The 28000-nt window shown below is 43.9% G+C and overlaps 1 protein-coding gene and 1 long non-coding RNA gene across 13 annotated transcripts in view; both read left to right on the top strand.

Annotated features, from left to right (window-relative positions):
- FBRSL1 (fibrosin like 1) overlaps positions 1–28000 on the top strand; it is a 790067-nt gene that overhangs the window by 531058 nt on the left and 231009 nt on the right. The gene's annotated exons all lie outside the window — the stretch shown is intronic.
- On the top strand, positions 20583–21501 carry LOC309521185. Its single transcript, XR_014214538.1, has 3 exons — positions 20583–20758; positions 20925–21064; positions 21233–21501. It is a non-coding gene; the product is annotated as an uncharacterized lncRNA (long non-coding RNA).

Here is a 28000-nt window from a genome sequence, read left to right as displayed (position 1 = left end):
GCATTGAACTGATTGGATGATTGAGATTCCTGGTCTGATCAGTCGCTTTCCTTTTTATTTTTCCAAGGCTGCTGCAGGGCTTAATTTGAGCCAGGGCCATTCCCCAGAACCTGTTTTCAGTGCCAGGATCAGCCATGGGACATGCACTCACAAGCATCTGCATTCTCTTTAGCAGAAGATTCCATCCTGAAGAAGAGATATTATCTCTCTGACCCTACAAGTTTATTCTCTCTCCTCACTCCCCCAACCCGCGCCTTGATGCTGCAAAGTCCTCTTCTGGAAGCATGTCCTAGGATATTACAATAGAAACATATCTTGAAGCATTGCAATAGATCCTAGTTTTCCTCCTGTCAGGCCTCACCAGGGAAACATAACAAATCTCTCAGCTAGATTTATGCAGACAGTTCTAAGGGCAGAATTACACACACTCTGCTTTTGCTTGGGAGTCTTGGGGCTGCTGATCCAAACATTCAGCTACTGAGAGTCTTTTTAATTGCAGAGCACTGGGGTAGAGTCCTAGCTTTGCATGGGGACAGTCCTAGATTTGGTTCCTGGCACCCTCCAGTTAAACAAAAGCAGGGACAGCTAAGATGGCCATGTGTCCAAAGAGATAGCCCTTCTGTCCAAGGACACCCTGCTTTTTAAAGGGCTGTCTGCTCCATGTTTGGTTTAAAGACTAGGAACCTCTCTGATCCTGACCGCCTCAGAAAGAAACTTTGCAACTACCAAAGATAAGCTGGGAATCCTATCCCCTATAAGGTACCTAACAAAATTGTGCAGGTCTTCCTGGAAGGTTTGCAATTAAAGGAATATTTGTTGTTGTTGTCAGATCTGTTTGTATAGTCTGCAGGGCAGTCGAATATGCTGTACGGATTCTGCTTCCTGATTTGTACAAGGGCATAATCTAGCAGAGTAATATCTGCCTCAGAGCATTTTGGAAGGAAACACATTCAGTCTGGCCTTGGTAAAAAGTCTGTGGTAGTTGACCACTGTCAAGTTCTTTAGATATTCAGCTACACGAAATGTTCTGACATACTGTAAACTCACAGCTCTTGGTGAAAAGGATGAACAGGCCCACAGGTCACCCTAGGCTATGTCCCACAGTCTTTGTTTTAGTTGTTAGTGCCCCACTGGTGTTTTTCCTCTCTATCACCTGCAGCGCTGCTGTTTGGGTAGCGCTTTGGGGATAGAAGTCTAGGACCCCACTCAACTGAATGAGCTGGAGGGCCTCCCGACACAGCAGCCCTGACTTATCACATTTGGAAGTAATGAAGCAATACACATTAACATCTAAAAATGGTAAGACCATTAAGTCCGGAGTCTAAAATTGCCTAACAGTGCCGCTGATCACCTGGGAGACCCACAGAGGTAGTATATTAATTCACTACCCAAGTCTGCAGTGAATTAATTCATTCCATCAGCTGTGTGGTGCCCTGACCACCATGAGAAGAGATTTTCAGTGACAAGTGCCCAGATATTTGAATTTGGCCTCTCTGTAAATACAGTTTGAGAATCTCAGTTTTATCATGCCACTGCCTTAGGGCATGAAGTGGATTAAGTGGGAAGGCATCCCTTGTTGCAAATCTATGACCAGTGTTTTAAAAGCACTGCTCTAAAAGGAAAAGGAAAAGCCCAACATTTACATAAGTAGAGCTTTTGAACCTCAGAGAGAACTCTTGTCACAGCTGAGTTTCTGCCTTTGATCCTGAAACTGCCAATCCACAGCAGGAATCCCTGTTGAGCTACCTATCTCAGGTGCTTAGATGCTCTTTATTACCATAATACACGAGGACATCAGTATCATGGCTACATTTATCCTCACAGCATCCTTGTAAATGAGGAAGGAAAAAGCCGTGACTCGCCTAAAGGCAATCTCAGTGTCAAAATTCCAAAGGCATCTGTCTTGGTGTTAATGTTCTCCAGCCAATACTATCTAAGCATACAGATTAATCCGGCAGAGCCTGACATGATTGGATAAAGCCAGTGAGGTCACTGTCAATGCTGTTAACCAAGGCCTAAGAGGAATTGTTGTTGTTGTTGTTTAGTAGTTTAGTTGTGTCCGACTCTTTGTGACCCCATGGACCAGAGCATGCCAGGCACCCCTGTCTTCCACTGCCTCCCACAACTTGGTCAAACTCATGCTGGTAGCTTTGCAAACACTGTCCAACCATCTCGTCCTCTGTCGCCCCCTTCTCCTTGTGCCCTCCATCTTTCCCAACATCAGGGTCTTTTCCAGGGAGTCTTCTCTTCTCATGAGGTGGCCAAAGTATTGGAGCCTCAGCTTCAGGATCTCTAAGAGGAATATCTGTGGACAAATCCAATAGTGCAAGGAGCTAGCATATTAATTTATACAAAATTAGTTTGACTTGGTCACTCTTTTCCTTCATCTGGATCAAAAAATTGGGATGATTATATTTTGGCATAGAATAAACACTCTGCATAATTTTAGAGATTCTCTTTTTTATTACTTGGCACATTCTAGGACTCAGCATTCAGGTAAGGTTCTGGAACTGACTGTAGGCTAAAGTTTCTTTTACATAGGAGAGCCAATGTGGTTTAGTGGTTATAGCAGCCTTTCCCAATCTTTGGTCCCCAGCTGCTGTTGGACTACCACTCCAGCATCACCAACTGGGAACCCAAGGTTGGGAAAGGCTGGGTTAGAGTGCAAGACTGCAACCTGGGAGACCAGGGTTCAAATCCTGGCTCAGCCATGGATCTCACTGGATGACCTCCTCTCAGCCCAACCTACCTCACAGGGTGGTTGTGGGGTTTAAGTGAATAGGGGGAAAATATGTACACCACCTTGAGCTCCTTGGAGAAAAAGCTGGGATATAAATGTAACAAATAAATATAAATATAAATGCATAAATACAACTAATCCAGAATGCGGCAGCTAGACTGGTGACTGGGAGCGGCCGCCGAGACCACATAACACCGGTCTTGAAAGACCTACATTGGCTCCCAGTACGTTTCCGAGCACAATTCAAAGTGTTGGTGCTGACCTTTAAAGCCCTAAACGGCCTCGTTCCAGTATATCTGAAGGAGCGTCTCCACTCCCATCATTCTGCCCGGACACTGAGGTCCAGCGCCGAGGGCCTTCTGGCGGTTCCCTCACTGCGAGAAGCAAAGCTACAGGGAACCAGGCAGAGGGCCTTCTCGGTAGTGGCACCAGCCCTGTGGAACGCCCTCCCATCAGATGTCAAAGCGATAAACAACTACCTGACATTCAGAAGACATCTGAAGGCAGCCCTGTTCAGGGAAGTTTTTAACATGTGATATTTTACTGTATTTTTGGTTTTTATGGAAGCCGCCCAGAGTGGCTGGGGAGGCCCAGCCAGATGGGCGGGGTATAAATAATAAATTATTATTATTATTATTATTATTATTATTATTATTATTATTATTATTATTAAATGAATTTCTTGGTGGCTATCACTTGGTAGCAGAACACCTGCATTGCATATAAGAGGCCCCAGGTTCAACTCCCAGTATCTACCACTAAAACAATGACATAGCAGCTGATCTTTCTGCCTGAAACTCTAGAGAGCTGCTACCAGGGTTTGATGCACAGGTCATCTGACTTGCTACATTTCTGAGCACAATTCAAAGTGTTGGTGCTGACCTTTAAAGCCCTAAACGGCCTCGGTCCAGTATACCTGAAGGCAGGGACGCGGACTTATAAAAAATATTGGGGGGGCCCAGGAAAGCTCATGAATAATAAATAAGCTCATGAATATGCAAATAAAGTGGCTCCGCCTCCTCGTGAGCGAATAGGGGAGAGCGTGCTGCGCCTATTAATCAGCTCCGGAACAGCTGATATGCGGGAAACGTGGGGCTAGCCGGAGAAGAGAGGGCGAGCCCCCTCCGCTCCGGCCCTAAACCGCTGAAACCGCCAGGAGGAAGGAAATTCCCCCCGGCAGTGCCTTGGCAGTGGCGGTGGTGCTGCGAAGCAGCGAGGCAGGAGCCCCCGCCCCCGGGGATTCCCTAATCTCGCGGGGGACGGCCGGGGCTCTCCGACTAGGGCGCGCGGCTGGCTGGCTGGCTGGCGAGGGAGCAGGTGGGGAGGAGGCGGGGGACGGCGGCGGCACTCTGCTGGAAGGGTGCCCGAGATTATTGGGGGGGCTGAGCCCCCCAAAAAATTTTTTTGAGGGGGCTCGAGCCCCCTCAGGCCCCATGGAGTCGGCGCCTATGCCTGAAGGAGCATCTCCACCACCATCGTTCTGCCCGGACACTGAGGTCCAGCACCGAGGGCCTTCTGGCGTTATTCTTCGAGAAGCCAAATTATAGGGAACCAGGCAGAGGGCCTTCTTGGTAGTGGCACCCACCCTGTGGAACGCCCTCCCACCAGATGTCAAAGAGAACAACCACTACCAAACTTTTAGAAGACATCTGAAGGCAGCCCTGTTTAGGGAAGCTTTTAATGTTTGATGAATTATTGTATTTTAATATTTGGTTGGAAGCTGCCCAGAGTGGCTGGGGAAGCCCAGCCAGATGGGCGGGGTATAAATAATAAATTATTATTATTATTATATTATTATTATTATTACAAGGCAGCTTTCTTTTTCCCTACAGTGTTAAATAGAATACTTGGTGCAAGGGTTTAAGGGGAAAAACATTTGAGCTGCTGGCTGTGGCATCCGGTGTAATGAAACTGCATAGTGTGCAAATTTGTGTGCCCAGCCCTGTTTAAAACAGCCCACCAAACAGTTGTTAAATGCTTCATGAAGAATACAGGAGAGGAAAATAATCATTTTTAGGCGGTAGCTGCAATCTCTGTACAATCTCTGTAAAAGTGCAGGGCTAGAGTTTACAGCAAGGAGTTCCTGTAGGAGAGATGCTTCGGTTGACAGGCTCTCCCTCCAGTTGGAGCAGAGACAGTTGCACAGAATAAGGTCATGCTGGAGTAATTGGATTATCTAATAAATAGCTGGACGGGGGCCTGTGACATGGAGTGAAGGCTTGCAAAGCACAGCGGCTGTTTTTTAATTGGTGCTTTAGCCTACTGCTGGAAAGCAGAGTGATGCTGAGAGAAGATATTTGCAACAGCAGGTTCAGTGGTAGTGCTGTTGTTCACACAGCACTGAAATTTGGGCGATATAAGTACCATTGCAGTGGGGATACAGCTATACCCTTGTGTACTGGGAGAAGTTTGGCTGTCCATAGGTTTATAGCATTTGTATGCCACCCCTAGACATAAAGTTATTTGCTTTGCTTACAATAAATAAGTTAAAAGGGGGGGTACAATTAAGGCATTAAATAAAAAGCTAAATAAATGGAAAAATAAAAACTTTCACTGCACTCCCAAAGTTAAGAACACAACAACAGCCCTGCTGGATCAGGCCAGTGGCCCATCAAGTCCGGCATTCTGTTCTCTTTTTTTTTTTAAAATATATTTATTAAAAGTTTAAGAATTAAAGAAAGAAGTAAAAAAGAAAAAGAAAAAATAAACAATACAAATCAATACATTACAATACATATAAAAAAACAAAAGACACAATACATCAAAACAAAAACAGTTAAAAACAGATCCAATATTTCCATATCTTTATCTTTCATTAACTTGTTTCATCGACCTCCTCACACCTCCCTTTTTGTGTTCTAGTTATTAATTATTTCAGCAAATCCTTTCCATCTTTCACTGTTTTCTGTCATTTAATTGTCTTAATTTATTTTAACCTTATCTTACCATTAAAACCCTAAAACTTATTTATACTTAACTCCTTATAACATTTCTACTAAAGCCATATAATTTCATTCCAACATTTTTCTAACACTCATTAATTTTGCAACATTTCTCTAAATATTTTTTTAAAAAAACTTTTTTTCCAGTCTTCTTCCACCGTCTCTTCTCCCTGGTCTCGGATTCTGTCAGTCCTTTCTATCAGTACCATATAGTCCATCAACCTGGTGACCTTCTATCCGAGGCTCTTAACTCTCTTCCATGTCCCTTCTGCAGATCTTCTTTATTCCTTCCTTTGGCATTGAGGAGTAGATCTCGAGGAAACTCCAACCTAACAATGTCTTTATTCCTTCTCGACAGGTCAGCCCATTCTCCATAGTCAGAACTAAAGTCTAAAAGATATTTCAGAGCGCCAATCTCCCCCTGACCCAAATCCAGATCCCAAAGGCCAAAGCATCCCTGCATAAGAGGATCTCCATCCCACCAAATCTGGCTTTCTCTAGATTCGATCATAAAGGGCAACAGCTTATGCTCATCAAATTGCTTCTGTGAGGCCGGGGCTCTCTCCACTTGAATTACTTGAGGTTCAACAACAACTTTCTCCTCTGTCTTCTCAACAGTTTGCCATGCCAAAACAGATTCCTGAGTCAATTCCTGAGTAATTTCTGTATAGGTATTCACTTTTTGTCCCAACTCAGTCATTTTTTGTCCCAAATTGTCAATTTTAGTAATCATCACATCCGTCTTCTCATGAGGCTGTTCCAGTAAAGCACTTGTCTTGCAAAATGCAATCACTAAGGCTTCTTCTGTCAACATTCTTGTCCAAGGTCAGTCTCTGATTCTCACGATCTTTAATCTCTGCAGCTGGAAAATTCCCCAGCTCCACTCCTGCAACAGTTTCAAAAGCTCCCTCTAGGGGAAACAATTTCTATTTGTATCCATCCTTATTCAGTTACTTTTTTGCTCCTTTTTAAGTGCAAAAGGAAACAATGGAAACAGTATATCTCTCTTATTTAACTATCTGTCAACATACGTTTTATTCGCAGTCAATGAACTTTCCCTAAACGTCAATCTTACTGGCAGCCCGTTCCCAGGTTCGAAACGGTGGTGATTTATCTTTCTTCACTCTCTCTCCTGCAGGCTTAAACGATCTAAAATCCCCCCCTCTTCTCCTGCTTCCAAGGGGGGTTTAGTAATTTTAACCAATGGAGATTTAATCCTTTACAAAAGACTTTCCAGGCCTTAGCTTGCAACGTCTTTGCTTCAGTCTATTTACAAAAGAGGAAGGCGGACTTCCTGTTTGAAACCTTCCCGTTTTGATGCCAAATCAAGAAGTTTAGAGATCCAATTTTCCGTTCTACTCACGGGTAATTGTTTAGAGTCCAATTGTCCACAGGAAAAAGTCAGCGCTCTCCGGCAACAGCAATGCGGCTTCACTCCGTGAAAGAAGCAATCGATTCGAAGCACCGCGCCGCTCACCCCACGTCGCTCCGGATCCCCGAAACCGGGTTTCCCTGCGAGTAGGGGAGGCGCAAAAGGTGCCAGCCGAATCTCACGTCCACAGGCTTCTTCCGCCTGTGGTTTTTAGTGGGTCTCCGCCTCGCCGTGGCGGTCCAGACCCTGATTTCCATGGAGTGAATTCCTCCCGATCAGAGGAAATCCGCCATTGCCAGAGGCACTAAGCCGGAAGTCCCCCAGCATTCTGTTCTCACAGTGGCCAACCAGATGCTTTTGGGAAGCCCAGAAGCAAGACCCAAGTATGAGACCACTCTTCCCTCCTACTGTTTCTAGCCACTGGTATTCAGAAGCATTATGATCTCCAACCTTGGAAGCAGAGCATAGTCATAATGGCTAGTAGCTCCTGATAGCCTTCTCCTCCATGATTTTGTCCATCCCTCTTTTAAAGCCATCCAAGTTGGTGGCCATCACTGCCTCTTGTGGGAGTGAATTCCATTGTTTAGCCATAAACTGTGGGAAGAAGTATTTTCTTTTGACTATCCTGAATCTTCCAACATCCAGGTTCATTGAATGTCCCCAAGTACCAGAATTAGCAGAGAGAGAGAAGAACCTATCTTTATCTGCTTTCGCCATGCTTTACATAGTTTTATATATTTTTGTCCCACCTCCTTTTACTTGCCTTTTCTCTAAAAGTCCCAAACACTGCAGCCTTTCCTCATTCTCTATCCCCTTGATCATTTGGATTTCTGAATCTTTTTCCAACTCCACAATATACTTTTTGATGTGTAAAAGGTAAAGTACCCCTGACAGTTAAGTCCAGTCGTGACCGGCTCTGGGGTTGCAACGCTCATCTCATTTTACTAGCCGAGGGAGCCGACGTTTGTCTGCAGACAGCTTTTCCAGGTCATGTGGCCAGCATGACTAAGCCACTTCTGGCGAACCAGAGCAGTGCACGGAAACGCCATTTACCTTCCCGCCGGAGCAGTACCTATTTATCTACATGCACTCTGACGTGCTTTCAAATTGCTAGGTTGGCAGGAGCTGGGACCGAACAACGGGAGCTCACCCCATCGCGGGGATTCGAACCGCTAACCTCCCAATCAGCAAGCCCTAGGCTCAGTGGTTTAGACCACAGCGCCACCCGCGTCCCTAAAAATTCTGCGCCCAACCGAACCCACAACCCTGAGATTAAAAGTCTCATGCTTTACTGACTGAGCTAGCCAGGCATTTTTGATGTGAGGTGACCAGAATTGTGCACAGTATTTCATGTGCAACTGCGCTACAGATTTGTATAATGGCATTGTGATATTGACGTTTTTATTTTCAGTCCCTTTCCTAATGATCCCTAGCATGGCATTTGCCTTTTTCACAGCTGCTGCACACTGGGTCAACACTTTCATCAAGCTATCCATTATGACCCCAAGGTCTCGCCCCTGGTCAGTCACCTGCCCAACCAGTTTATAGCTATCCTTGTCTTTTACTGAGTTTAAGCCGAACTGAAAGCTGAAACCTTCAGCTGAGTCTTTTTCCCCAACATACATAAAAAGCCTAACCTTTTTAACCTAGGAAAACTGAGGGTGTTTCTGAAAGGCTAAGGATACCCTTTTAAAATCTAAACTGACCCTTTGGCTAGCTATATCTATCTATATCAGCTGGATCTATATATATTATTTGAGCTTTCTTTTTCTTTTTACTTGGAGTTAGTGAAACTGAGAAGCCCCACCTGCCTAAGTGTTGTGTTGTTTTTTAAAGACCTGGGTGAAAGGAAAGATTCTCACTTAGCAGCAAAAAGACCACAGTGATGGTACTAGGCAAGCCTCCCTGGGAAAGGCTGTTCCATAGCTGGGGTGCCACCAAGGAAAGAAGTCCTATCTCCTTGGTCGTGACCTGCTGCACTTCATTTCAGATTCCAAGGTCAGGGAAAACCTAGGCAAAAAAAGATACGATTTCAGAAGACATCTGAAGCAGCTGATGGTTGCTGCTTCACATATGGCAGAGGGAAGAGGATTCCACAGTACAGGGGCAACATCAGAAAATGCTTTCGGGTAACTGCCCTATGATACTCTGCAGGGTGCGGTACCATGAGTAGAATTTCCCCAGATGATCTGGGTGATCTTACAAGTCTATACAGGGGGTGGTCATTCAGGCCATGGATGGAACTCCATGATGGAATTCTATGCACATACATGAGAATCCCCAGTTGGTCTTTGGTCAAAGCACTGAGCAGACTCAGCCCTGATTAAATTCAGCGATCTTGTCTCAGGAAGGGGAGTGCAGTGGCAGACTTTGGGCTTTAAAATGTCAGTGGCGCCCTGTGCAATGCCAAAATTTGCCCCCCCTCCATTGTTCATCATTGCTGCAGCGCCTTCTGCAGCCCTCTCGGCTCAGCATCCAGTGCAGGCAAACCAGCAGGGGCCAGGGAGATACTCAGCATGCCATCCATAACTCCTTAGAATAAGAGTGAGCTAAATGCAGAATCAGTAAATAGATAGCCAAAAGAGTCAAATGAGCTAAAAAGCCCCTGACACATTTATTTATTTATTTGTTTGTTTGTTTGTTTGTTTGTTTGTTTGTTTTTGTTTGTGCATGCATGCATCTTTCCTCCCAAAGGAGCCCAGAGCAGCAAACAACAAGTGATAAAACAATTTTGCAATAGGCACCCAAAAACAACAGCAGTGATGTTGCCTGCCTAATATTCAAGGAAGAAGGAATTCCAAAGTTTAGTTGCCACAACACTGAAGGCCGCTCTATTGTGGAACGGACCTCCTGATAAAATGGTTTCTGCAGGAGGCCCTCACCTGCAGAGTGTAGCTGCACCTGCATGTTAGTGGCACTTGATCCACATCTGTTTTTAATCCCATAAAATAATATTGTAAACAGTGGCTGGGTTGATCTCTCTGGAGAATGGATTTCATAGTTCCACAGAGAGAGGTGGTGACCTGAAAATGACCCATGTTCATCTGCAAGAGAGCATTTATGGAAAACTCCTCCAAATGTATTGTTTGGTTAGGCAGCCTTCCCCAACATTATGCCCTTTGGATGTTGTTGGGCTACAACAGCATAGGTAATATTCAGGAGTAGTGGGAGTTGTAGTCCCAACTTTCTAGAGAAAGCTGAGGCAGAGCAATCTGCACAAGGGCGAAATCGATCTGTACATCTTTATATCACTTCACATGTGAACCAGTATTTGTCAATTAATATGATATATTTTATTATTTCTTAGCCTCCTTGCAGAAAGCAACACTTTTGGCATATTAGCATCGGGAACAGTCTACCTATTAAAATACCTTGGCCTTTTATGCACTGCCCTCGAAGAGGAAATGCACCATAGGAAGAAAGAGGATGCACATTTAGAAAGAGTTACTATAATTTAAGAAGAAACTCAGTGCATCTCAGCATAGTGGAGAAGGCTGCAGCCAGTCAACTTCTGTGCATGCTCAGACTGCTGTCCAGGTGAAATGTAGGTGGCTAGCTTCAAAGCACCTGCTCCCTTCTTTGGGTTCCTCAGCTGTCAGCCACACGTGTACTCGCAACTCTTCAAATAAATAACTTATTCAAATAGAGGAGTCTCCTCTATATATTGGGGCACACGGCCACCCTGTTTTAAATTGCTTAGTTTGCTAGTCAACCCTATTGAAAGTGTTCTTGCCTCATGAATTTGGTCGTAAATTTGGGGTAGGAGGTTTTTTTCCTGCTGTGTAAAAATGGTTGTGGGTGGGGAACCGCTTTAAAGGATAAATTAACAATAATCATTTTCAAAGAAGTGCTTTGGGGAAATAGAAGAAAAGTGGTCGTCTCCCTCCCCCCTGTCAACACACACACACACACACGTTCTCTGACAAGTGTGGTGTAAATTATTCATATGACGCTTATAAACCATTTGAGGTTTGAGAATAAAACAAAACATTGAGGTGTTAGTAATATGAAGTCTCAGTTCATGGCTGTTATTAAATATGTGGCAAAAAGGGGGAGGGGGTCTCATTTGCTTTTACTGGGGTGGAGTGGGGGGGAAGTTGGTTACAAGCCCCAAATAGTTCAACTGGTAGAACTGTGAATGTGTTCTGTTCTGTTTTTAAATGACATTCACTAGGTTTGAGATCTTACTATTAACCAAAGCGTTTTAACAAAAGGGCCCAAACACCTGTTGGGGAGAAATAGCAATAGCCTTCGTGAAACAAGACTGATTTCTTTGTACGCTTACAAAGGCTTTGCTTAGATTTCCACATAGATGAAAACAAATGTTCCATCGTAAATAACACACACACCCCTCTAAATTTGGCTGTTCTCCTTCAGGCCTGAAATGCACTGGAGACCCCATTCAAGTTTCTGGGACAAAGGGTCAGGGTCAGAAGGTCAGGTCACTCTGCTGCATTTGAAATTTGGCACCTAAATGCACATGGCATCCGCAAGACACAGAGGCTTAATTTGCCAAATCAGATGGATGGCCTCTGCTTATTCCACTCCATCATGCCCATCCCTGCTGTCAGCTATTACAGTTATTGGGTTGGTACCAATCAAATATGCACAAAGGAAGGAGATCAGCAACAGTCTCTCTCTCTGTGTGTGTATAGTTCCATTCTTCCCACTTCTTTTGAGTAGTGGCAGGTTCCAGGAGCAGTGCTGCAGGCAGCCATATCGCTCCAATAGCATTTTGGGCTGCACACTCAATTTTAGCTAAACAAGAGGTCTTAGCTCTCTTGTTTTGTCTGCTTCTGTTACTCTTCCTTTCAACTTCTAAGTGCTGATTCTCACCCACAATTTGCCAAATACTCCTAGTAATATAAAAGGAGCCTGCTGGATCAGCATCCTGTTCTCACAGTGCCCAACCAGATGTCTGTAGAAAACCCACCAGCAGGAGCTGAGATGCCAAACTTCAATGAAGTCATCTATGTCTCTTGTTCAATATGTGTAGTCTGTTTGTTTGTTTGTTTGTTTGTTTGTTTGTTTGTTTGTTTTGATACAGCAATTGTCCATACTATCTGTTTCCAGTGAGATATATGCAGGTTTTCCAGTCCTTTCCAGTTCTGTCCCACCAGAAGAAAAATAGTCAATTCTCTGTAATGGAGATCAGGTTGTACTTCTCTGAAAATGGGGTATATTCCACATGTTGACCCGTACTAAAATTTATTTCTATTACTGCACTTTGCCACACTTTGGGTCTTGCTACTCTTCTTCAGACACAATTGGTTCAAATCAGTTAAGAGGAGGATGAAGCAAAATAGACTTCTAGACTGTCTCAGAAGTATATATTAAAAAAATAGCTCTTCTTTGAATTTAATTAATCCTAGTTGTTCCTGGTTAGGATGCACAAGCCTTTAGATGCCAAATAAAACATTTCTAGTGCACCTTTGGGATATTTTCTCTCACACATTTTCTCTCTTACCCAACTTTCTGCTGTTGGAGGAGTAGCAATGGACATGGATAGCAGAGCCAGGAGGTGCAATCCTGACTCTTCCTCTTCTGCAGGTTAATTCTATACAGGTATGTTTTCTGGACAGATCTGCAGAATAGTTGGGATTAGGCTGACTGAAGGGGCCCAGGCAGCAATGGCCACAGACATATTAAGCCCCTCCTCTGTTGGATAGTTAATGAGTCTGCTGAAAGGTTGGACTGTCTTGCAGACTCAGGACCAGGAGGCACATAGTCTTCTCAGGAAGGCTTCTCAGGATGCATGTTCTTGCCTGTTGCATCCTCACAGCAGTGTCGTTTGTTATGTGTGGATTAATGTGTGGTTTAGACACTTTAGAGTCGGTCCTTGTGCAGTAATTTTTTAGTTCAGAGCAAAAGATTTACGATGAGGTTGTAAACCATTTAGAAAACCAATGAGGGGCTAAGGGTCCCTTGCAGTCCTATAATGTAACAGCACTTACTTTGGATACTACTGTACCTGGATAATCCATAAAGGTAACACAGCAGTTACAAATCCCAGTGGTGCTAACTAATAAAAATAAACTTAGCTGAAACCCAGGAGCAACTCTGGGACCCTATAACATGAAGCTTAGGGACCCTAATAGCCAGGTGTGTGTATTTGTACAGTACATTGTTTTGCTTGTGTATAGTTTGGGGTGCTGCAGAAACAGGCAGCTATTGTTTAAGGATGTGGTTGTTGTTTTTTGTCACTTTCTCTCAAACATTCCTTCTTCGTGGGGTTGTACCAGATTTGCCACATGGGGCAAATGTACTGGACGGGAAATGTGCTTCTTGGCCTGGCTCCAGTTATGAAACTCTTTCCTTTCTTAAAAAGCCCCCAAGTTGCAAAACCAGGGCCTTTGGAGTCTATAAAAGAAAGGGCTATTTTGCAGTATGCATGCACCACCACTGCCTAGCAAGCATGGGGCTGAAATAATTCTTAGAGAAAAAGAGAGATAAACGCAATGAAAATTGGATCACGGTCAAGTTCGCAGTAATCTCTGCACTCCCTTTGTTGGCTGAGCAACCACCAAAGGGGGTAGGATGAGAGCTCACAAACAAGTCGCGCAAACCCTATTGTGGGAAGGAACGCCTTCCGGCAACGTAATTGTGATTGGATGGAAACCATTTAAGAACAGACAGTTTTCTTTCCTCCCTTGTAGTAGTCTTACTCCCTAACCACATTAAGAAAGCGAAATGTTGTGGTTGGTAGAGAGCACGATAGAAAGGGGGAGGGTAGAAAGAACGTGCACTCTTAGGGGGTGAGGTTGTATATGGATATTCCGAAATAGCTGAAGGCAATACAGCTTGAAACTTAAGAATTCTGCCCCCACCCAGATTAGCTGCTTGGCCACAGAATCTGTTTCCACATCTCGGTAACATAGTGGGTCCCAGCACAGGAGGACAAAGGCAGGGACAATCCTGGCTGATGGGTAGCTTTACTGCCCAGTTAGCCATCCTGCTGGGCCAAAAAGAAAAAGAAAAAACGTTGAGGAGCCAAACTTGATTGTTACCAGCTTTTGCAATGGGCCTATTAGCCGGTTTGTCCTGAGGTTATGGAATATTGTAAAAATGTTTATAGGAAAAGAGTGCAAAAGTCAAGAAGATTTTATATACATGCAGGAATTTTGTAACAGCAAGGGGAGGGGAAACCCTCACACATTTGTAGACTTGTTTTAACAGGCAGATTTGTGTGGCATATATCTGTTGTGCACATTCTTAATTTGCTTTTTCAGTAGGCAGTGCAGACACAGTAAATTATACCCAGTGCTTTTTTTCGGGAGACGGGGGGGACGGGATGCATACCCCTAAACATTTTATGAATCTTAAGTTTGGCCTCATTGAGGGGCAGTATTTCAATATAAGTGAGAAAATGAGAGTACCCCTAAGCATTTTTTAAAGAAAAAAAAAGCACTATTATACCCAAAGGCCACAACCTAGAACATGAGTAGGCAAATTAAAGCCCGGGGGCCAGATCCAGTCCATTTGCTTTCTCAATCCGGCCTGCTGACGGTCCGGGTATCAGCGTGTTTTTACATGAGTAGAATGTGTGCTTTTATTTAAAATGCATCTCTGGGTTATTTGTGGGGCATAGGAATTCGTTCTTTCCCTCCAAAAAAAAATATAGTCCAGCCATCCACAAGGTCTGAGGGACAGTGGACCAGCCCCCTGCTGAAAATGTTTGCTGACCCCTGACCTAGAATGACTGTATTGTATCAAAAGTTGGTCATATTCAAAGCAGACCTACTGAAATTGATGAACGTGACTAACTTAGGTTGACTAAATTCAGTAGGTTTACTCTGAGGAAAACTTAGTGTGCTTCTGGACTGCCATTGTTTTCCGGTGGGATTCAGCCACATACTGTACTGGTGAATTCGGGGCACATATTTAAAGTAGGTTTGGTGTTCTTGCACAACAAACCCAAAGACCCATCTTCTTGCAATGCCAAAAGTAGTGAGGAAATTCACTGCAAAGTGTGTGATAACACTCACTGGCACCACATCATCTAACTTTCTTGCAAGCAAATCAGAATGTTTGCTTGTTAAATAACGAATGTTGCCTAATCTCCTTGCAACCCAATCAGGATGAACACTCAATAAATAGGTCCTCTGGAAGTGCCCTTAGTTGACTACAATCCAATGGGAGTCATGCAACAGTTATTCCGGCTAAATATTCTGTGGCCCCATATAGCATTTTAATTGGCTATATAGAGGGTTTTTAAAGGTATGGCTGGGATTGGTTGTTTTAGATTCTTTCATTGTTACATTTTATATTCTTTATTACCATATGATGGCTTTGTGTTCAGCTCATTATTGTGGGGGTTTTGCATTTCAGGATTGAAGGGAAGCCATCTTGGGAGAGTAGGGAGAGGAGAGTTCTGTTGAGCTCAAGCCCATCTCGCAGGCTTCCCACGGGCATCTGGTTGAGAACAGGATGCAGGACAAAATGGGTCTTTGGCCTGATCCAGCAGGCCTCTTCTTATATTATTATTACTCACACTATTTCATAGATGAAGAACTGTAGTGCACAGTGAGCACTCTATCCCTGTGTTGTCTTCCTTGTTGACTCAAACGAACATGGATCTTGAGTTTTACCACTATGAGTGGCCAGTCTTTAGTAGATTTGGATTTTTTAAAAAAGTCTATCATATAAGGAAATGACCTGACTACAACAGGGTTTATTTTTTCAGTGACTCCTACAATAACCAGCCTAGTCATGTTCAGTGCTAAAGGTGGGTGGGTGCATTTATCTTGGCTAAAGTCCTCCAGACATTGTTATCTAAAAGAATGGCAATGTCAAATTGGCAAAACACAGTGTACCATTTTAGCCAGCATTGATGCATGGTAATGACAGAGACCTAATGGATTTTAATATCATAATTTTCTGTTTGCTTCTGTATTTTATTTTTCAGTTTCCCTTGTGGTACCTGTATGCTGTATAAGAACTGTGTTAATACCATGGGGAGAAAAACATGGGTCTCTTTTTGCAGCCTTGTTAGAACTATATGGTGTTGGACATGTCATGTAGTATGAACCTTTCTATGCATGTTTACTCAGAAGTAAGTCCCATTATTGCATGGTGACATACTCCCAGGAAAGTGTGCATATGATGTACACACAAACATATTCATAATGAGAAATTAGAATAATCTTGAAATATGGAACTCATTGGGACTCATGAGACTTAATTTGGCCATTTTATTTGGATGCCCCCAAATTTGGCAGTCCCACCTTCATTCCCCCCCCCCCTTCTACACCTGGCAGCTTATTTTTTGGTAAGCAAAGACTAAAATGGCCACATGACCCGGAAAAACTGTCTGCAGACTAACGTCTGCTCCCTTGGCCAGTAAAGCAAGATGAGCGCCACAACCCCAGAGTTGTCTGTGACTGGACTTAACTGTCAGGGGTCCTTTACCTTTACCTATGTGTTTTAAAGGTGTGTCAAATGTGCTTTAATGCATGTTGCATATGTGACCAATGTCTGACCATTTGTCCATCTGGCTCAGGGTCTCCCTCCACAGGTTCTTTTTTAAAGTCTGTTGAAACCTGGACGTAGGAAAGGAAATGTCTCTAAACAGATGAATACCTAAACCCAGAGTTCCCAAACTGAGCGTCACTCAGGTGCTTCTGAATGTCTGTGGATTTGTGGATAAGAGATGGCACATCCGTCACATTTCCTATTCACGTTGATTTTTAATTACATCTGTATTATTTCTTTTATATTGTATTGTATTATAATTTGAATTCTATGGACTAAAGTAAGTGTGTGTATCATCCCCCTGGAATGAAAAACTGTGGACCAGCCTTCTCTGAGTATGTTAGGACTGGTTTACATAGCCCCTTTAAATGCTAATTTTCCAAATTCACTTGGGCTTGCCCAAATGTTGCCAATGGGCTCACATCCTTACAATTAGCTCACTTAAAGTGATGCCGCTGGTGTGCTAAAGACACTTAAAATTAGACCCAGAAGTTAGGCAGTTAATCTGTAAAGCTCAATAAAGTCCCTTGTTTCATCCAAGGGTTGTCAGAAAATTCGTTCCACATCTGTACAGAGAAAAGGAGGGGGGAAGAGAGAGAAAAGAAAGAAGCGAGGTGTAAACTGCCAAGAACCATTTTAATGATGGCTGGAGAAAAAAGGAGCCAGATGGCAGGCTCTGCTGTGGCTGCGGTTGGTATTTAACTGCTTTTTTATTGGAAAAATATGGGGTGAAAAATTGTGTGGGACTCATTAGGCAGCCTGCTGCGATTCTGATCAGCTTGCCAATCTGTTCTGCATGGCAAAGATCCAAACGTCCATAAATTTTGAGCAGCGGCTTATAATCTATGGCTTGGAGCTTGTTAAATCTTCTCTTGTTCCCCCCGCCTTTCCCCGTTTTGGTTCACTGCTTGAGCTTTCTTTCTTTCTTTCTTTCTTTCTTTCTTTCTTTCTTTCTTTCTTTCAAAGGAGCCTCAAGGCTCAAGCTGTGTTGCAGACACAAAAAAGCAGAGATAGATGGAAAGGACACAGAAGATTCTACTATCACGTTCCACTGCTGCTTCCACAGATAAAACTTCTGTAACATCTTATATAGTCCTAATGAATCCATTCTCCAAGCATGGGTCCTTATTCTGCTAGTGTGACACCAACCAGATATAGGAGAGAGGAGGTATCAGCAGGTTCAATGAGATCCGAAATATTCAAACATATCTCTCCCCCCCCCCAAAAAAAACAAACCTTTAAGGAGGAAAACATCCTCAAGTGGGATAGTCCATAACAGCCCAATCAGGACTAGGGCATGCTTAATGGGTATGCAACACAGATTTACTATAGAGGGAGCAATTAAATGCAGGAAAAGGGGAAGGGCTGCAGCTAAGACTAGTGCATCTGTTTGGCATGCAGAAGGCCCCAGATTCAGTCCCCAGCATCTCCAGGTAAGGCCGGGAGAAAATCCTACCTGAAATGTTGGCAAGCCACTACCAGTAGAACCTACTGAGCTAGATGGACCAGTGGTCTGACTTGGTATAACACAACTTCCTTATATGTCTCTGTCCTGGAAAAGGATATGGTTGGCTTGTTGGAAACCTGAACATGCCCCACTGCAACATTTTGTTGTAGGTCCCACTTGTAGGTGTGATATTTCTCACTGTCTGCATATTGAAAAGTCAGCTCCTACTTTAGGCGTTTGCATTGCCAGGATGGTTTTTGGAAAGTTTCCCATGCTTATGCACACATAAAACTCTCATTTGCTAGAATGGGTCATGGCCTCAATTTGTTAAAAGATGATCCTTCTGTGAGACGGAGGCTGGATTGCTATGATCCAGCTTGCAAGATGGTTTTGGAAGCAGCAGATTGAATGGATGACACATTTCCATTGAATGTGTTCACATGTCTGCTCCTGTGGGAATCCTTCCAGGAGCTGTCACAGAGATGCAAAATGTTACATCAGAAATGGCCTCAGAGTGGAATAAGCAGTATCTGAAGAGTGCCTCTTTTGCTCTGGTATATTGCAAACCCCACCTTCCCATCCTCACTTTTCATCTTCAGAAAGAGACAGAGCTCAGATTGTAAGACAAAATGGTTGTTTTGAAAGGGTTCTGGCTCTGCTCTGTTTACCTTTTTTTTTTTTTTTTTTTACATGAAACAATCCCAAAGTGAAAGAGATGCAAATTTTAGAATATCATAGCTGGAAGCAAAGTGTTATGATCACAGAGTGACTGTTGCTCAGGGGAGCCAGCAAACTGCTAGCGGAGTTTTAATTTTCCATCCTAATCGTGTCTGGATTGTGAAGGATCCTAAGAGGAAACATAAAGCTTCCTTTCTCTTAATATTTGCATATTAAAGAAATCAGTTTCAGACAGGGGTACGGGGAGGGGGGCAGGGGGGTAAGAGGGATTTCAAGAAGCCATTGAGACATGTTTCCAAGTAACGCAGACAGAGAACTACTGAGCTGCAACTTCGCAGACACACTCCCCACATGTACTTTAAAAAGAGAGAGAGGGGGAAATGGAAAATATGCTGTCCACATTTTTGTCCTGAATGGATACACATTGGTTTTGAAAACTTTATGGAAACCAGAGGCCAGCTCTTTAAAACAATGCAGTTACTCACATATGCACTGCCTGAAAATGCCTTGGCGTTTCTCTTCAATGATTAGAAATTGCAAACTGCCGAGAGTTCACTCTTTATAGCATTAGGTTTTACAGTCATGATTTACAATCTACATACTTGGAAGTAATACGTAGTATATTCTACTTACAGCTATTTCTGTTTTACAGATGACTTACCCACCTACCTCCTCCAAAAAAATGTTCTGACCTACATAAACATTTGGCCAGCCCTGACCAACTGCATGTAAAAAAAATGATGTTATTCACCTAAAAGGAATGGTTACCATCAGTGGGTAATTTGTTAACAGAACAGCTGAACTGTCCTAGGCATGCACACACACTAAACAAAGGCTGAGCCAAATTTAGCATGGGGAGGAACTTCTTTTCTTTTCTTTTATGCTAAAATTTTCATCCCATTTGAAACAAACCCACTCATTTTGGTGATATTTCATTGTAGGGACTGCAAAATGTGGCAAAAAAAGTGTTCATTCAGGGTGAGGGTATAATTTATTGCTACTACTCTGATTTGTCCTTGTGATGTCATCAGATAGCTAACTCTTATTGGCTATGGCATGCCACAGCATCATCACACTTGCCATGTGATCCCTGATTAGAGATACACAGAGAGACGTAGTATTTTCAGAAGACTGTAAGTAAAGTGCTAATCCTAAAATTTGCTTGGAAGTATGCCTCAGAGCTGGAATTTCTCTCTAATAAATAAATAACTGGAATTTCTCTCTAATAAAGACCGTAAATTTCGCTCTATAACACGCAGATTTTTTCTCCTAAAGAGTAAGGTGAAATGTCTGTGCGTGTTATTGAGCGAATGTGTGGTCCCTGGAGCCAAATGGCGGCGAGTGGAGGCAAAAATCAAATCGGGCTTCACGGAGAAGGGAAACCTGAAAAGAGGAAGTGGGTGCGTTCCTGCATTCTGCCTCAGGGTCTTACTGCCCACCCTCCTCTGTTTCCTTGCTGTGTTTGCTGAAACGGAACAAAGAGCAGGGAAAACCCCTCCCCTCCAGGCAAGCAGAGCGTCCTTCTAACTCCTCTCCATGCTCCGGAGGGAACAATGTTTGTGAAGGGAAGAGAGATTACAGGTTCAGCTTAAAATTCTGATTTGACTTCCTGCTTTTTGTTTTTGAGGACACACAGCATTCAAATATGCTTTCTTCCATTTAAAAGGATGAAATCCTTAAACAGTGTTTTGCCTGTAAATTCATGCGATCTGGAAGATTACAGTGTCTGTACCTCTTAAGGGATGGCAAAGCTTAGGTTTCGCTGCTAAAGAGTTCTTAATGCAGTTAAAATGCTTTCTTCTGTCAAGGCAATTAAAAAAAATAAATATCAGGCAGCCGGAAAACATGCAGGTGGGAGGGAGAGAGAGAGAGAGAGCACGTGCTGGCTGGCTTGTGTGGGTGGGGGGAAACTTTTGCCTTCCTTTCCTCACGTTATAGCCCTCTCCTGCATTCTTAGCCAGCTGCTTCTCTGCACACCCCTCTCCTTGTCCCTTCTGTGTTTTTCCTTCCCTTCCCACTTAAAATGTGGTTACAAAGCATGGATCCACATGGATCCTCAGGATCTTTGCATTGGGTCACCCCAAATTCACCATCAGAGCACATAGCATGTCCATGGCTACAGCCTGCCCCCCCAATCACACACCCACTGTTGCCTGGGGCTGCAATGGTGCAAAAATGTGGTTAAAAAGCATGGGTCCACATGGATCCTCAGGATCTTTGCATTGGGTCACCCCAAATTCACCATCAGAGCACATAGCATGTCCATGGCTACAGCCTGCCCCCCCAAAATCACACACCCACTGTTGCCTGGGGCTGCAATGGTGCAAAAATGTGGTTAAAAAGCATGGGTCCACATGGATCCTCAGGATCTTTGCATTGGGTCAGCCAAAATTCACCATCAGAGCACATAGCATGTCCATGGCTACAGCCTGCCCCCCAAAAATAACGCACCCACTGTTGCCTGGGGCTGCAATGGTGCAAAAATGTGGTTAAAAAGCATGGGTCCACATGGATCCTCAGGATCTTTGCATTGGGTCAGCCAAAAGTCACCATCAGAGCACATAGCATGTCCATGGCTACAGCCTGCCCCCCAAAAATCACGCACCCACTGTTGCCTGGGGCTGCAATGGTGCAAAAACGTGGTTACAAAGCATGGATCCACAGGGATTCTCAGGATTTTTGCATTGGGTCACCCCAAATTCACCATCAGATCACATGTCTGTGGCCACAGCATGAAGCACAAAAATGATATGTCCACTGTTTCATTCAGAATGTTTTTTCCCTTGTTTTCCTCCTCTAAAAACGATGTGCGTGTTACGGTCAGGTGCGTGTTATAGAGCGAAAAATACGGTAATCTTCATAGCTGCACAACCTAATCTAGTGTCATTGTTTAGATTAAAATAACCAACAGACAGCTAGCTTGGATGTTGAGAATGTTGTAAGGATGGCTCATTCATCCTCACACTGGCCTGGATTGTGGGACAGTGTCCAATACCCAGATCTGGGGTTCCTATGGTTAGTACTGCTACTGCCTCTGCTGTCTCCTTTTCATGTCCGAGTCGCTGCTGGTAGTCTGACTCGTTGCAAGATGCATGGAAGGAATCAAAAGATGTCCCAGATTGTTTGTGTGGCTTGTTTCAGTGGAACAATAGCATATTGGGGAAAACTTCCAATGGGGAGGGTTTTATAAGCATTCCTAATATTAAGTGAAAGTTGGAGCAGCCACCATTGCTCCAAAAAGAACTAGTGTCAAAGGTTAGGAATCACAGACCAATGTGACTTCTTGATGGGCCCCAAGCAGCCTGTTCTTATTCAAGAAAGGCATTTTTATGTCTTGAGGGAAAGGCTAAATGAGCTGTGCCAGGGCTGCAAGAGCCAAAGATGGAGAGGTCTGTATTATTCCTTGAAGAGTCTGGGTATTTTCTGCGCTCTCCCAGTAGGAATTACTGTCTGAGGAATCATCTACCTTTACAAGGAAACTGCCTATTTTCTTGTCAGAATAATAAATAATTTCATGTAGGAATACTGTGTAAATGCACACTGCCATCTCTGTTTTACCCTTCCCAGAAGGGTAAAATGTGGACACACACACCCCTACCTCTTTTTTAAAAAGGATATAGGAATTTGAATCCTGAGCCACCTAGCCTTTTTATATTTTTTTTTAAAATCCTGCCTCTGTCTTTCCATCTTGGCCAGAGACAACCAATCCCTCCCCACTTTAATTGTGTGGACCTGGATTTTCTCCACTTGGTGTGTGCATGCGTGCACAGTTTTAATGGAACACACCACAGCCCAACCCCACTCCTGCCCTTTGGCACACTCTGCATTCTTTACAAGTAACAGTGGGACTGTAAACTTTCCCTCCCTCCCGCTTTCCTTTTATAACTCGCCTTTCGTGTGTATAGCCATGAAAACAGCCTTAGCACGGCCTGTCTAGGAATGAGTTCCATGAAAACTCTTGGCTGTTCACCAGGAAAGTGTTAGCATGGCACGCCTGTCACTCAAAAGCAAGCCTGAGCTGAGTCGCGCAGGACAGCCGCCAAGCCCAACTTGGGGTTTTTAAGAGAGGGAACGAAGAAGGCAGAAGCTGGGGTTGTTCTAACTTGTTGGACTTGCTATGCAGGTGGGAAAGTGGGGGTGGAGAGGCAGGGAAGCATTCCAGGTCTTCAAACTGACTTGGCCAGTAGCAAATTGGCTTCTATTTCGTGCACCAAGACTTCCCACACCACCACCTTCCTCCTTTTATATCTATATAGGGAGGCATTATCGTCCCATTTGCCCTAGCAGTGGGAAGTTCAAATGCAGCCTGTCAAAGGCTAAAATGCACATCACAGTAGCACCCCATTTCTTTGAAAGTGGCTCACAGCTGAAGAGTTATAAAGCAGTAGGGTGGGGACAATTTCAGACCGAGTAGCACAGACGCAGACCCTCCAAGTGTCCCTGTTTTCCAGGGACGTCCCTGATTTAGAGAAGCCATCCTGGCTTCTGATTTGATCCTTGAACGTCCCACTTTTCCTTAGGACGCACCTATTTTCACTGGAGAAATGTTGGAGGGTATGGAGTTATCTGACCCCTGAGCCGTCTGAAGGCAATCCTGTATAGGGAAGTTTATTTTTTAATGTTTAATGTTCAGTTATGTTTTTAATATATGTTGGAAGCTGCCCAGAGTGGCTGGGGCAACCTAGTAAGATGTATGGGGTATAAATAGTAAAATTATCATTATGGAATGGGACGTCCCTATTTTCATCGGAGAAATGTTGGAAGGTATGCAGACGGGTGGGATGCTAAATGCTTCTGCTGACTGCTGCTTTGTCTCTGCAGAGGCCCTCCCCAGGCTGGTTACCATCATCTTCCTCTTCCAGGCTCAATACATGTTTGCAAGTTTTCCACAGTATTCTGGTTGACCACTGTGAGAGCAGAACACTGAATTAGATTAATCTCTTCCTCCTCCTCCTCCTCCCCAGCACCAAGATTCAAATAACCTGAAGAAAAACAATATGGGGGGAAAGGGTGTGGAGGAAGACAGCAGGCAGGGGAAAGTTCAGCGGATGTCTTTTACATCAAGCCCTGGATCTCTTACCTGCTCCACCACCAGAGAGAGAGCTTACACAGTAATCTTCCCTCTAAAACTCAGCTTCAGTTTGCATCTATACATATAAATCAGTACAGGGGTCACCAGCATGGTGCACACAGATGCCCAGGTGCACACAGAGGCAGAAGTGCCAACTTAGGCCTGTGACCGTGGGTGAGTGCTGGGTGCCATGCAGCGTGCATGGCCCTGACACCAAAATTTGTGGGTGCCTGGCCCCTTCATGGGGAGTTCTTTGGGTACTCGGGCACCCAGGATGCCAGGGGATTGGCACCTATGCACAGAGATCTTCCCTTGCACCAGCAAGCTCCCCTCCCTCTGCTGGTATTAGGCCTGAAAGTAGCATTCTGTTGTAGCTCATGGGCCCCAAAAAGATTGTGTAGCCAAATTTGTGCTATGAACGTTTTCTTTTTCTTTTAAGACATTGCAGTGCCCCTTTCTCAGGAGCCAGCTCCCTCTCCAGGGTTTCTAAAAGTTAAGTATCTGCTGGAGTGAGGGGAAACTTGTTTCTTCTGTACATACATATAAAATAAATGCACACCCATGAACACAAAGGCGCCGTGTGCCGCTTGCCATGTCACATATTGCAGATGTTGAGGTATATTTTGAATGGTGATAGCATGTTATCAGGCCATTATGTTTAGTCAGAATAACAAACAGTGCCTTGGCTTTTAAATCAGTGGAAGATGGGCTATAAATACAGCAAATACAAGAGACAGCATAGCCTTCAGTAATGCATAATAAGCAGGAGCTCTGACAATGATCTTTGGTAGGAGAATAGTGGTATTACAGATATGTCCCTATTTTCAACTGTGAAATGATGGAAGGTATGAAATGCTGCAAAATGCATAAATTATTCAAATTAAGCCAATTTCCATGCAATTTATTATTTTGCACAAATTACAATAAGACAATGTATATAATGCACTCCAGAGGATTGTTAATAGTAGTAGTAGCAGTAGTATTTAATATGTCCCTCTCTTACACTCCCCGTTGTATTCTAAGGTGCTTTGTGTAAAAGAGAGCAAAGAAACCTGCTCTCAGCTGTGCATGTAAGGCAGATCTTTTCTGTGGCAAGCCTTTTTGGATCTTTGGGCCATCTCTTAAGACAAGAGGATCCAGCATTAAGCAACTTACTCTGCCGCAAACAATAATCTTCCAGAAGGACCAGTGCTGGCAAAAGAACAGAGGCTGGAGGGGGTGCAGTTTGATTTGTGAACTGAATAAAGAGGATATCTTTGGGAAATAGGAAGCTCCCACATACTGAGTCAGTAACAAAACAAAAAAACAAAGTCACAGGAGTTAAGAATTATATTAATATAAACATGTAGACAGGCTATGTGAGCAACATTGCACTTTCCCAAACAATACAGCACATGTAAACAATAACACAATTCTCCAAATGATCATAGAATCATAGAGTTGGAAGGGACCCAATGGTCATCTAGTCCAACCCCCTGCAATGCAGGAATCTCATCTAAAGCATCCATAACAGATGGCTTTCCAACCTCTGTTTAAAAACCTCTAAGGAAGGAGAGGCCACCACCTCTTGTGGGAGTCTGTTCCACTGCTGGACAGCGCTTATTGTCATAAAGTTTTTCCGAATCTTTAGTCGGAATTTCCTTTCTTGCAACTTGAAGCCATTAGTTCAAGTCCTACCCTCCAGAGCAGGAGAAAACAAGCATGCTCCCTCCTCAGTGTGACAGCCCTTAAGATAATTGAAGATAGCTATCACATCTCTTCTCAGACTCCTCTTTTCCAGGCTAAACATACCCAGCTCCTTCAAGCGCTCCTCATAAGGCTTAGTTTGCAGACCCTTAATCATTTTGGTTACCCTCCTCTGCACATGTTCCAGCTTATCAACATCCTTCTTAAATTGTGGTGCCCAGAATTGGACACAGTATTCCAAGTGTGCTCTGACTAAGGCAGAATAGAATGGTACTATTACTTCCCTTGACCTGGACACTATACTTCTGTTGATGCAGCCTAGAATAGCGTTACCTTTTTTTGCTGCTGCATCACACTGTTGACTTATGTTAAGTTTGTGGTCCACTAAGACCCCTAGAACCTTTCCATATGTACTGCTAGTAAGCCAGATGTCTCCCATCCTATATTTGTGCATCTGGTTCTTCCTGCCTAAGTGCAGAACCTTACATTTGTCCCTAATGAAATTCATTTTGTTTGTTTGCACCCAGTTCTCCAATCTGTTAAGGTCGTTTTGAAGTCCCCCATGATTACTATTTCTCTCCTTTTTGAATATTTGGTAATCTCTACTCTAGTAAGGCATCATCCAGTCTTCAGTCTAGCTTGGTGGTCTATAGCAGACAGCCACAGTAAAGTCACTGTTGTTTCTCTCTCCTACAATTTTTACTCATACACTCTCAATCTGCTTTTCATGTTCCAGGGTATGGATTTCTTTACAAGTGTACACATCCTTTATATATAACGCTACTCCGCCTCCCTTCCTGTTTCATCTATTCCTTTTGCACAGGTTATACCCCTCAATTCCTACATTCCAGTCATGAGCCTCATCCTACCAGGTTTCTGTAATGCCTACCAGGTTGTATTTGCCATCCTGTATTAAAAGCTCCAGTTCATCTTTTTTGTTTCCCATACTCTGTGCATTTGTGTAGAGACAACTGAAACCATGATGCAGGATTGAAACTCATTCTATACTTCTTCAGCAACTGGAGAATGTTACTGCCTCAAATTTTCTTAATGGATTTTTCTTCCTTTCAAAGGAATATCCTTGCTGGGAGCCGTGCTGAATTCTATTACATGCTTCTGTGCATCTCAGTGCAACCAAGAAGGTTGCAACTCCAAGCACTGTGGTCCAGAAATGAAGACTTTTCATTCATCAAGCAAGGGTTATAATAAATAAAAAGCTGCTGAGTCAGACTTTGGATCCATCTAGCTTGGTATCAACTGGCAGCAGCTCCCCAGGGTTTCAAGCAGGGATCTCTCCTAGTTGGGGATTGATTGAGCCACAGCCTGATTGCAGAGAAATGCAGGTCTCTGCTGACGTTTCTACTACTACATAAGTAAAAATGTGATTCCAGCATCTTCCTCCTTTCTAAAATCAGTTTAAAATGTTCTCATTCCTCTTATATTTTTTCTGCCTATGTATTTTTTGTCATTCTCCCACCTACCTATCTACCCACCCACCCATCACAATACCAACCCTCCCTTAAATTCATATTCGTCCTGGTAAACGAAATGGCATGTACTGAGACAGGTGCATGCATGTGCATGTGGCAGAGTAACAGGGATATGGGAGGCGGGGGTAGGAGAGAGAGGGAGAGGGGGGGAGAATCGCAGCATGTTGTGTCATTAAAAAGTGCCGTGTATTACCCGGCAGCCACCCCATCTGCTTTCCATGGGCATCCCAGGAGAACTTGGCGATTATGAAGGAATTCTCGGAGGCCATTACTGGGAAGAGGAAAAAAGGCTTGCTGCAGACAGCTTAATGGACTAATTTGTAACTGCGAGAGCAGGAGAAATGAGTTGTTGGCCGCGTTTTAATTTGACAGCAAGTGGCAGAACGAATGCTAAATGTGATGAGTGAGCAGGCGCGTTTGTTTCCCCACTGCACTTTGCTCAGGCCTCTTGGCTCTCCCAAGGGGCCTGTCACTATTATTTTTCCCTTCTGCACTGACTTGAAGAGGATGGGGGAGGGCAAAGGAGGCAGAATGTGATCAAGCAGACAGGGCTCGGGGTATAATTTCCTACGGATGTTATACAACGAAGAGAGATTAAATGACTAAGACTTTGATGCATGGGCACATATTGTGTTTAGGGCGCTGGGCACCTGTACATAGTGTGTGCTTAGAGCGGAATGCTCCCCCCAATTTGCAGGGGTTAGAGTGGCATAGGCATGGGTTATAAATTGTGCGTGGTTGAGTCCTCACTTTGGGGATGCTGGACTGTCCCAAAGAAAACTGTCCTTGTCTTCTCAGAACAGAGGAAGCTGTTTTATACTGAGTAAGAGTCCATTGGTCCATCAAGCTCAGTGTCATCTACACAGATTGGCAGTGTCTCTCTGGGGTTTCAGGCAAGGCTCTCTCCCAGCCCTATCCAGGCATTGAACACTGCCACTGTCCCTAAATCAGAGGGTCAGATTTGATGAAGTGAAGGGCCATGAGGGCCGACCAAAGGGCCAGCCAAAGTTGTTAACATTTTTTTTAGTTGTTGAGCTTTTTTAAGGATTTTACCCCAGCAAATAAACTGCTGCAGGGGCCGGATTAAACCGACCGGTAGGCTG

Source organism: Podarcis vaucheri (genome assembly GCF_965113315.1).
Source record: "Podarcis vaucheri genome assembly, chromosome: 16".
In the NCBI taxonomy this organism is placed as follows: domain Eukaryota; kingdom Metazoa; phylum Chordata; class Lepidosauria; order Squamata; family Lacertidae; genus Podarcis; species Podarcis vaucheri.
Note: the sequence above shows the minus strand (reverse complement) of the source record. Positions and strands in the feature narration are given on the sequence as shown.